This window comes from Denticeps clupeoides, chromosome 7 (assembly GCF_900700375.1).
Source record: "Denticeps clupeoides chromosome 7, fDenClu1.1, whole genome shotgun sequence".
Taxonomy (NCBI): domain Eukaryota; kingdom Metazoa; phylum Chordata; class Actinopteri; order Clupeiformes; family Denticipitidae; genus Denticeps; species Denticeps clupeoides.
Genome location: NC_041713.1, coordinates 24254472 through 24264863, shown reverse-complemented (window position 1 = coordinate 24264863; position 10392 = coordinate 24254472).

Below are 10392 nucleotides of genomic sequence, written 5' to 3'. Positions count from 1 at the left end.
GACGAGCTAAATACGTTCTATGCTCGCTTCGAGGCTGCAGCTAAAGGCGCTAGCGATGCTACGGCTAGCGGCTCCAACAGCTGCAGATGGGAGGACACTGCCAGCACCGAGAACGCTTTAGTCATCACCAAGCATGACGTGAGGAGAGCCTTCAAGAGAGTGAACACCAGGAAGGCAGCAGGACCAGACGGCATCTCGGGGAGAATCCTCAGAGCCTGCGCGGACCAGCTAGCACCTGTGTTTACAGAGATATTCAACCTCTATCTATCTCAGTCGGTGATCCCCACATGCTTCAAGGAGTCCATCATTGTTCCGGTCCCCAAGAAAACCCATCCTGCCTCCCTCAACGACTACCGCCCTGTAGCCCTCACCTCAGTAGTGATGAAGATCTTTGAACGGCTGGTCAGAGACTTCATCATTTCTTCACCACCAGATACACTCGACCCACTACAGTTTGCGTATCGTCCCAACCGGTCCACAGATGATGCCATATCACATCTCCTCCATACTGCACTCACCCACCTGGACACTCGGAAGGGAAATTATGTTAAAATGCTCTTCATTGACTACAGTTCAGCATTTAACACAATAATCCCTTCCACACTCACCACCAAGCTGGAGCACCTGGGACTCAGCTCATCTCTCTGTCAGTGGATCTCCAACTTCCTAACCGGGAGACCACAGGCAGTAAGGATGGGTGGACATGTCTCAGCCTCCATCACTCTCAGCACTGGAGCCCCCCAGGGCTGTGTTTTGAGCCCCCTGCTGTACTCCCTGTACACCCATGACTGTACAGCCACTACTAACTCCACCACCATCATCAAGTTTGCTGACGACACTGTCGTGGTGGGCCTGATCTCTGACAACGATGAGACGGCCTACCTGGAGGAGGTTGGAAATCTGGTGAACTGGTGCCAGAGGAACAATCTCCACCTGAACGTCAGCAAGACAAAGGAGCTAATAGTGGACTTCAGTACAAAGCAGGAGAGGACCTACCAGACCCCTGTCATCAACAGGAGCCCAGTGGAGAGAGTGGACAGCTTCCGTTACCTCGGTGTTAACATCACGCAGGACCTGTTATGGTCCTGTCACATCAACACCGTGGTGAAAAAGGCCCGGCAGCGTCTCTACCACCTCAGACGCCTGAGAGACTTCAGACTGCCCTCCAAGGTGCTCAGGAACTTCTACTCCTGCACCATAGAGAGCATCCTGATGGGAAATATCTCAACCTGGTTCGGGAACAGCACCATGAAGGACAGGCGAGCCCTACAGAGGGTGGTTCGGTCAGCCGAACGAATCATCCGTACCAAGCTCCCTGACCTTCAATCTATCTACAGCAAACGGTGCTGCACCAGGGCCAGGAAGATAGTGAAGGACCTCACCCACCCCAACAATGGACTTCTCTCTGCTGCAATCAAGGAAGTGCTTTCGCTCCCTGAAGTCCAACACAAAGAGAATGAGGAGGAGCTTCTTCCCGCAGGCTGTCCAAGCTCTCAACAACAGTAATTAAACTCATGCACTTTCACCTCCAATCACTCCGGATTCTTTTGCACAAAACCACTTTGCACAAAACCACTTTGCACAAAATCACTTTGCACAAAATGACTCTGCGCTTTTTAGGTCCTTACTGCTCTTTCTTTATGGCTCTTTCTCTCTTTCTTTAAACATTGTAAAAACTGTAACTCATTTGCACACCTTCACCCTACCAGTTACACATATTTTACGTTAAAGACGTAAAAGTGTAATACTTGGTTATGTTTGCAATATTTGCATATTGGTTCATTGTTTACTTGCAACATTTGCAATACTGTGGTCTGTAGCAGTTGCATAAAGCATTTCACTGCACATCATACCGTGTATGACTGTGTATGTGACAAATAAAATTTGAATTTGATTTGAATTTGAGATTGTGCTCTCGTCGTTGCCGTCTTCTTCCTCTTTGACCCAGACCCGCTTCTCCGGGTCTGGGTCGCGGGGGAAGCATCCCAAGTAGGGAATCCCAGACAGCCCTCTCCCCAACCACCTCCACCAGCTCCTCCTTGCAGGAGCGGTTCTACTCTGAGTCCCTTCGGAATGTCCAACCTCCTCACCCTATCTCCTCACCCTATCTCTAAGGCTGCGCCGGTCACCCTACAGAGGAAACTCATTTTGGCCGCTTGTATCCGCGATCTCGATCTCGTCATTGCCCAAAGCTCTTGACCATAGGTGAGGATTGTGACATAGATCAACCGGTAAATCGAGAGCCTTGCTTTCTGGCTCAGCTCCCTCTTCACCATGACAGATTGGTTCAGCGTCAGCATCAGTGCAGATGCTGCCCCAATCCGCCTGTCTCCTGCTCCCTTTTTCACTCACTCGTGAACAAGACCCCGAGATACTTGAGGCAGGACCTCTCTACCGACTCAGAGTTGGCAAGCCACCCTTTTCCTGAAGCTCAGAGCAAGAGCTGAAGCTCAGAGCCTGATGAAGCTAGGAGGACCACATCATCTGTAAAAAGCAGTGACGAGATTCTGCTGCAACCAAACTCGACACCCTCCACACCACGGCTGCGCCTAGAAATTCTGTCCATATAGGTTGTGAACAGAACTGGTTACAAAGGCGGAGTCCTTGGCGGAGTCCAACCCTCACTGGGAACAGGTCTGACTTACAGCCAGCTATGCGGACCAAACTCATGCTCCTCTGGTACGTGGACTGAATGGCCCATAACAGAAAGCCATCCCCATACTCCTGGAGTGCCCCCCAAAAGGTGCCCCTGGGGATAAGCCTTCGCCAAATCCACAAAACGCATGTGTATTGGTTGGGCAAACTCCCATGCCCCCTCCATCACCCCAGCAAGGGTAAAGACCTGGTCCACAGTTCCACGGCCAGGACGAAAACCACATTGCTCCTCCTAAATCTGAGATTTAACTATCAAGCGGACCCTCCTCTCCAGTACCTTGGAGTAGACCTTTCCAGGGAGGCTAAGAAGTGTGATTCCCCTATAGTTGGAATACACCCTCTGGTCCCCCTTCTTAAAAATGGGGACCACCACCCCAGTCTGTCACTCCATCGGAACTGCCACACAATGTTGCAGAGATGTGTCAACCACGACAGCCCTACAACATCCATAGCCATGAGATACCCAGGACGGATCTCATCCACCCCTGGGGCTCCATCGTTGTGTAGCTGTTTGACTACCTCAGCAACTTCAGCCCCTGAGATTGGACAGTCCATACCCAGGTAGCCCAGTGTACAGATGGCCATCCTTATGTTCGAACATGGTGTTCGTTATGACCAAACTGCGAATTGCGTCCAATAATGAAAAAACACTCAAGTTCAGATCTGGCGGGGCGCTCCTCCCAATCATGCCCCTCCAGGTCATGCTGTCATTGCCCACATGAGTGTTGAAGTCCCCCAGCAGGATAATGGAGTCACCAGTCGGAGCAATATCTAGCACTCATCCCAGGGACTCCTAAAAGGGTGGGTACTCTGATATGTTACTGGGGTCAGGACCCATTTCCCGACCCAAATGCGCAGGAAAGCATGTTCCTCCTGCGGGTGGTGGGTCCACAGTTGTTTGGGCTGGGCCCGGCCGGACCCCATTGGCAAAAGCCTGGCCACCAGGTGCTTGCTCATGGGTCCCAACCCCAGGCCTGGCTCCAGGGTTGGACCCCGTTAACCCTCCAGGCCGGGTACACTTGCTCTTTGTTTTTCTTTCCATGAAAAGTCTTCTGAACTGATCATGTCTCAACCTTTACCTGAGACCAAGAAGCCCCCATTGTCTTTAGTTTCTGAGGGGCAAAAAAATATGTTTCTGAAGGGCAGAAAGCCGCTGGGGTAGGAGACGGTTGGGAACAAAATTCTGAGGGAAAAGCGGCGGGGGGGAAGGAGAGAGGAGAAGCTTTGAAGTTTTCTGCAAGCTTTACTGCTTCATATCTTGCTAACACTTGCTATGCTAACACTGCTTAATATCTTGTGACTGCATTGGCGCCACCAAATTTTGTGTGTATTCGGTAAGTTTTATTTTGCATATATGCTGTGAAGGGGGTTTGGGGTTTAATGTTGTATATTAGAAGTATACCTTTCTGTCTACATTTGTCTGTTTTTCTCAAGTTTGGAGCCTTTTAAAGGAATTTTGTTTGCTGTAACGAGAAAACCATTTTGTGGGTGAACAAGGTGAGTTGTTTTCTTTATTCAAATACTACTAATTAGAAACTGCTGGAACGTTTGTAGTTTGAAATGTGCATTTGAATGTGTCTTAAGTGAACAGTGAGTGATGCTTGCAGCATTGTGTTTTTAGAGTAGCTTTCTACTTCTTTACATACATGAGAAAGTAAATACTCACTTTCAACATATGGCAAATTGATTTTGCACTACTAGTTTTGTTTAAAGCTTTGGAAATGCAAGTACTTCTCCGATATCTGCGAGAAGAGCAGTTTTTTAAACATTACAGGCTAAAACATGGAACTTATGCAAGAAATAAGCCCTTTCCTTGCTTGCATCAGGAATCACATTTGCTCTTAGACGAGAGGAGGTTGTAAAGGATGAGCCTGACATCAACCAGATGATCCAACGCTGGCCAACGCTTTTCACTGAAAGCAGGTTTGTGAATGTGTCCTTTAATGTTTTTTATTTCTTATTTGTTTTTCATACATCATGTTCAGAGAGGTTTATTTGTCTTATAAATAAGGCTGCCTGAATATCAAAATTGAAAACATTTTAACAAGATTGTTGGTAGAAATCTTAAAGAAGAGTTCTTTGGTCTTCTTGGTGAGTTGTGTCCAAGTCTGATGGAAATTTCAAGAGGAAGACAGGTCAGATTGGAAAGCAACAATGGGTTGATATTTCTCTTTTCTTCTTGTAATGGTATTGATGGTTAGTTCAATACATAAACTTGTTCTCCCACCTTCCCTTGTAGTATTTCTCTATATGGACAAATAAACTGATATAAGATACATTTGCTTTGTTCTACATTTAAGTGTGTTTTATAGCGCTGTGCAGAGCACAGAGCCAACAGCCATTAGATGCCTTGTCCTGAGAGGACTTTCAATCATTCTTGGAGATGATGCATCTATGTTCTTCAAGAGCAGTTCAGTGAGTAAACCCTTTCTCCATTTGTACCATTCAAATATCAAATTGTGTAATATACCACCTACTGTCACAACACGAAAGACGGCTATATATAAACACACACAAAATAGCTTGTTTACAGTGCCTAAAATAAAACCACATTGAATTATAAAAATTATAATATTAAATATTAAATAACTCTATACAGCTGATTGTAGACAAATTGTTGTTAACCTGAAAATTCTCTTTATGTTTTGTTTCTTGCACTATGTAGAGTCTTACTGAGGGAGACTCCATGGACATACCAGTGGGAATCCTCTGCTACGAGGACAACATTACATTACATTTACAGCATTTATCAGAGGCCCTTATCCAGAGCGATTTACAATCAGTAGTTACAGGGACAGTCCCCCTGGAGCAATTTAGGGTTAAGTGTCTTGCTCAGGGACACAATGGTAGTAAGTGGGATTTGAACCCGTGTTCACTAGGCAACTACCACCCTGTGCTGCAAGCCCAGCATTGCCACAACTCAACCCCTCAAGACTGGGCATCATCCGAGAGGGCAACCTGGCAATGGAAGCACTCACCAACCTACCTCAAGCAATGTGCCTCTTGTTTGGCTTTACCGCACTTCACCTGCAGTACCTGAAGTGCTTGAAAAAAACACTTTTACCTTCATTCAGCAGGTAATGCTAAATTTAGGTCGAAGTGAGCTACCTCCAAAGGTTCAGAAGCTGAAGAATGAGCTAGCAGGGTGACACAATTATGCTTATAGACATTAGAGCAAATAGGCTTGCAGTTGTCCATTTTGTATCTGATTCTTCTTGTGCTAGATGTGTCTAGTGTTGTATTTTTATTTTTTTTTTGCAGAGGGCACGTTTTTAGAAAAGTTGCAAGTTTATTTTTACTAAATCTGATTCTTACTGCATAGATGTTCTGAAGTCTGATGTTCTTAATCCCTGCTTTGTGTGTTTCTTACAGATGACTCTTATATCTTAGTATCTATTGATGTTTATGCATGATGTTAATGTAATGAAAAGTTTTCATATGTCAAATTGTGATGCATTGTTACTGACTTCAGTCACAGTGTTTCTGTGATACAGTTTGATACATTTTCATAGAAATTGTCTTAATGCTGAGGTGGAGATGAGAAATATCTTAAATTCATATGGACACCTTTTTTACATGTTTTGTCATGAATAAAATTCCATTACTGAAGTATGTATTGCTGTAGAATTGATTTTATTTTTGTAATTTTAATCACAAGTTTCTAGATTAAATAGTAGTGTGTAAAATGTGTAACCCAACTTGTTGGGTCAAAATAACCCAGCATTGGGTTGGTCCCTTTTTGACCCAGCGCTGGGTTACCAAAATAACCCAAAATGGGATGTTTTTAACCCAGCAGTTTTTAGTGTAGTTCTTTTTTGGGTTTTATCTTTTAAAGTTACCCCGTGCTTAATGCATAGCCCTGCACTTAGTGGCACTTTGAAAATAGTCCCTAAATAGATCACTATGTACAACGTGTCACTACATTTGAATATATAACTAGCCAGTATCTTTCATCCCTGCTTTCCATGAGAAATAGGTTATGAAGCAGACTCTGTGTAATGTGATACAGATTCATGGAATCATTCCCAGTGCGGAAAGATGTTTCCCACTGACTCCATGTGAGATTCTATTTTTGAAAGTTTTGGGTGATGAAATGGTAGAACGAAGCCCTCACTGGCTGGTCGAACCGAGTTCTGCACATCTTTTTTGTTATACTACTGCAAAATGACCATAGAATGTTGTATCAAAAGGCCGTTTGTTCACATAACGTAAACTAAGGGAAGATCGACATAAAATGTCAGATACATTACATGCTGGTTAGTCATCTGAACACCTTTAGAGCTTTTTGACTTACAGAACTTCAAAACAGGGTACTAGACCAACTATAAATATGACTCTTTCAATTATGGCTGTATTAGACTACAAATAAATCTTTATAGAATAATAGTGGAAACAGGGAAAAGGAATATGGTGAAAAGAAAAAAACGCTTTAGACTCTTTTCAACGACAGACTCACCTCAAGCTTCATAGATGCACAGATTGTTTATGTTTTGCAAAAAAAAAATGATTTGAGGGAACCCAGTCCTTCAAAAAGCCAATTATTCAATCATTTTCAACATCTCAACACAGCAGACATGGACATTGTTAGTGGTGCATGGAAAGCTCAGCTTGGATCTTCAGAAGGTTTCAAATTTAGGTCAAGGATCCCCTTAGTCCATAACATTCTCATTTGAGTTGACCATATTGGGAGAGAAGGAGGAAACAGTGAGAAAAACATTATAACAGATGTGTAGGCATTTCTTATGTATCTCTTTTAGATATTTCTGGGTAGTGAACTCAAAGAAAAAAAAAACATAACGTAAAGCAGTCAGAACAAACAAATCCCAAAAGCAAAGTGATCCAGCATTCTTCCTGGGGCAGAGGAACAATCCATGGCCTCTTAGATTCTTCAATAGTTTTGGGAATGGTTCCACAGCACCAAACGGATGGCCAGCTTTGTGCTTGTCACCCAATAAAGCTGCCAACTGGGACTTGACAGCTTTCAGGATGGAAATGGCAATTCTCCAGGTATGTTCATCCGGGGAAGAAATGCTTGGCACGTGTACAGTGTTTTCCTTCAGAGCTCTTTCACAGTCTGGAACGATTTCAACTACACAACCCCCCCCCCGGTCCTAATTTCATCATGACAAGCAGAACACACTAAGAGAAGTGGGAAATGACTGGAATGCAAAAGGATTAAAAGCGAACAAAAAAGAGCCTCTGAGTTCAAGGCCACTAGTGGGGATAAATAAACAGGATCTACAGGTAAGTGGTGTCTGGTTCTCTTAGCAAACCTCATTAAATCTAATGGGTCACGCTGCTCCATAGAGGCTCTTCTGGCACATTTTATATAAGGAATCCATGGTTGAGGAACCATGAAGACCATTAGGGCACTTCAAAGTTTATCGTGTCCCCTTCTGGCATAGTGGTCACTTTCTGGATGTGAGGATGTAAGATCCAGTTACTATGTCAGTCTTTCTTTCCATACTTGTTAAGAGGAATTGTTAAGAGTGCCGTGGTGCTAAATCACTATAACCATCTACTTTGGGAGACAGACCTTGAAAAGGTCATATTTTAGTCCTGACGGTTAAGGGAGTTGCTCTGTTTACTAGGCACTTTAGTCTGATGTCAAAGCCAAAGACAAAGGACCAAGAAATTAGACTATAAATCATAAAGTGGCCCAACGTTCAAAGACAATTTTAGGAAACTAATGCTAATGAGAAATTGTGGTTTAAAATGTTTTAACTTAGGCTTTACTGGATTGCTCCCTTTCAATTAAAGTTAGCGGTGGTTTTAATTAATGTTTGAAGTTTTTATCAAAATTGCATCAAAGCTTTAAATAAATCCTTCTCAGATCTAAGCATGATGTGAATGTACAATGCCATAATGATTCATTCTTCAGCTTCACTGCCTGAAATGAACACCATTAATATTTTGTTCTGCTAAATATTAGATCAACATGTTGCATATTTAGCTGCCATGTAGTTGTTATAATTATTATTTATTATATTAGCTCAGAGTTGTTATAATTATTATTTTTGTGGACCTGTGTGGGGATATTTTCTTTGTCCATGTTCTTTTCTTACTTTATAAAATAGCACAGCGTCTTCTGTCAAAATGTGGTTATAGTTTATGCAGCGTATGTAGTTTTCAGATTTTTCTGATCTGTACACTGTGGGAATTTCATGTTGCTGGAACCTCAGTTTTATAAAACCCAATGAATGTATGAGCTGTACTTTCATTCCTAATAGTGTGCAAACATTTAACATTTTTGGAAATGCAAATGTGTAGGTTTCTATAAGAAGTGATGGTTGAACAATCTCTTCTTACAAGAATCTGAGAGCTTCATATTTTTAGGCTTACCACAGACCAAAAGAGGAGGAAATGCTCAAACCATTCCAAACAGCACAGCTGAATCAAGCACAAAATCGTCTGTATGGGGTTTACACAGAGTCACGGAGGAAGGAAAGCCTTCGAATCAGCACTGACACATGGAAGCAGTGAGAGGGAGAGGTATGCTGGGAGGATGTGGGATTGAGCCACAGTGCTCTCTACACATGATAACCAGATTGCTTAAAAGTCGTAGACTTGATAGTCGGACTGTTTAAATCTGTTTGTTATAAATCTCAGTTGGAAGAGAGCAGCTTTTTTTTTGCAAAATGGATGGATGCATATCGATTGTAGCAACAATGTCTTGGGCATTTAACTAGCAAGAGAACACTGAATAAAACGCAATGGTGTATTTTACATCCAGAAGAAGTAACAAAACATCCCCATGTGATCCCCATCCCTACACTGTGTGATAAATAGATTGTGACAATAAGATATATTTTACTGCCCTGTGCATGGTAATTGGTAATATGCCTTCTTTGTTAAGATTTGTTCATTCTTCTAGAAGGAACCACAAGATGCTTGTTAAAGTTTGGCATCCTTCTAAAATTATCAATAGATGTCACTGATGTCAACTCATCTGGTGAAAGTGACTTTTGTGTATTTCAGCACCACTCAGCTCGACCTCTCCTCCTTCAGCCAGCAGAGCGGATGGTCCAGAGGGTCCCACATCATTGTTCCGTCTGACACATCTTCAAACTCCCAAATGTGGTTTCAATTACAACCCACATGGACCCAGGGCCTGCAGATGGGGTCTGATTTATATAGCGCCTCGTCCCCTGCTCCACTCACTGCACTCCTGCCACATACTCACACTCCCCTGCAGAGGGGTCAAAGGTCAAAAACACATCACACTTAACCTTTTGGCAATTTGGAGTGTGTAATTCATCTCTATCTTTCATTCTGAAGCTTGAAGATAACACAAAGGAAGTGAATGACATCACAGATCATGGTGCTACAACACATGCAACACTAATAATGGCAAGAGTGAAACTAAAGAATAAAAAAAAAGATAAAAAAAAGATTCAACAACCCAGCCAAGATGAATAAAACAGCGTAAAGTGGAGGATATGTTGCAGCTCATGAATGTGGTTGAGTAGAGAATCTAGTTAATGTCCTTTAAGGCAGTGTCCAATACCACCATTATGACTGATATTAAAACAGAGTACCATAGACCTAATAAACTAGTCTAGAGAAAAGGCTATTATTTCCCAAATATTGATCGTAATTCAAGGTTTTTTCATTTTACATGGAATTTTCCTTGCCACTGTCACATTGGGCTGCTCACTGGGAATCTTGAGTCGGTGCTCGAATGTGAGGCACTTTATGTCAATGTACATAAAAAGCGTTGTACAAATAGAAACCAAT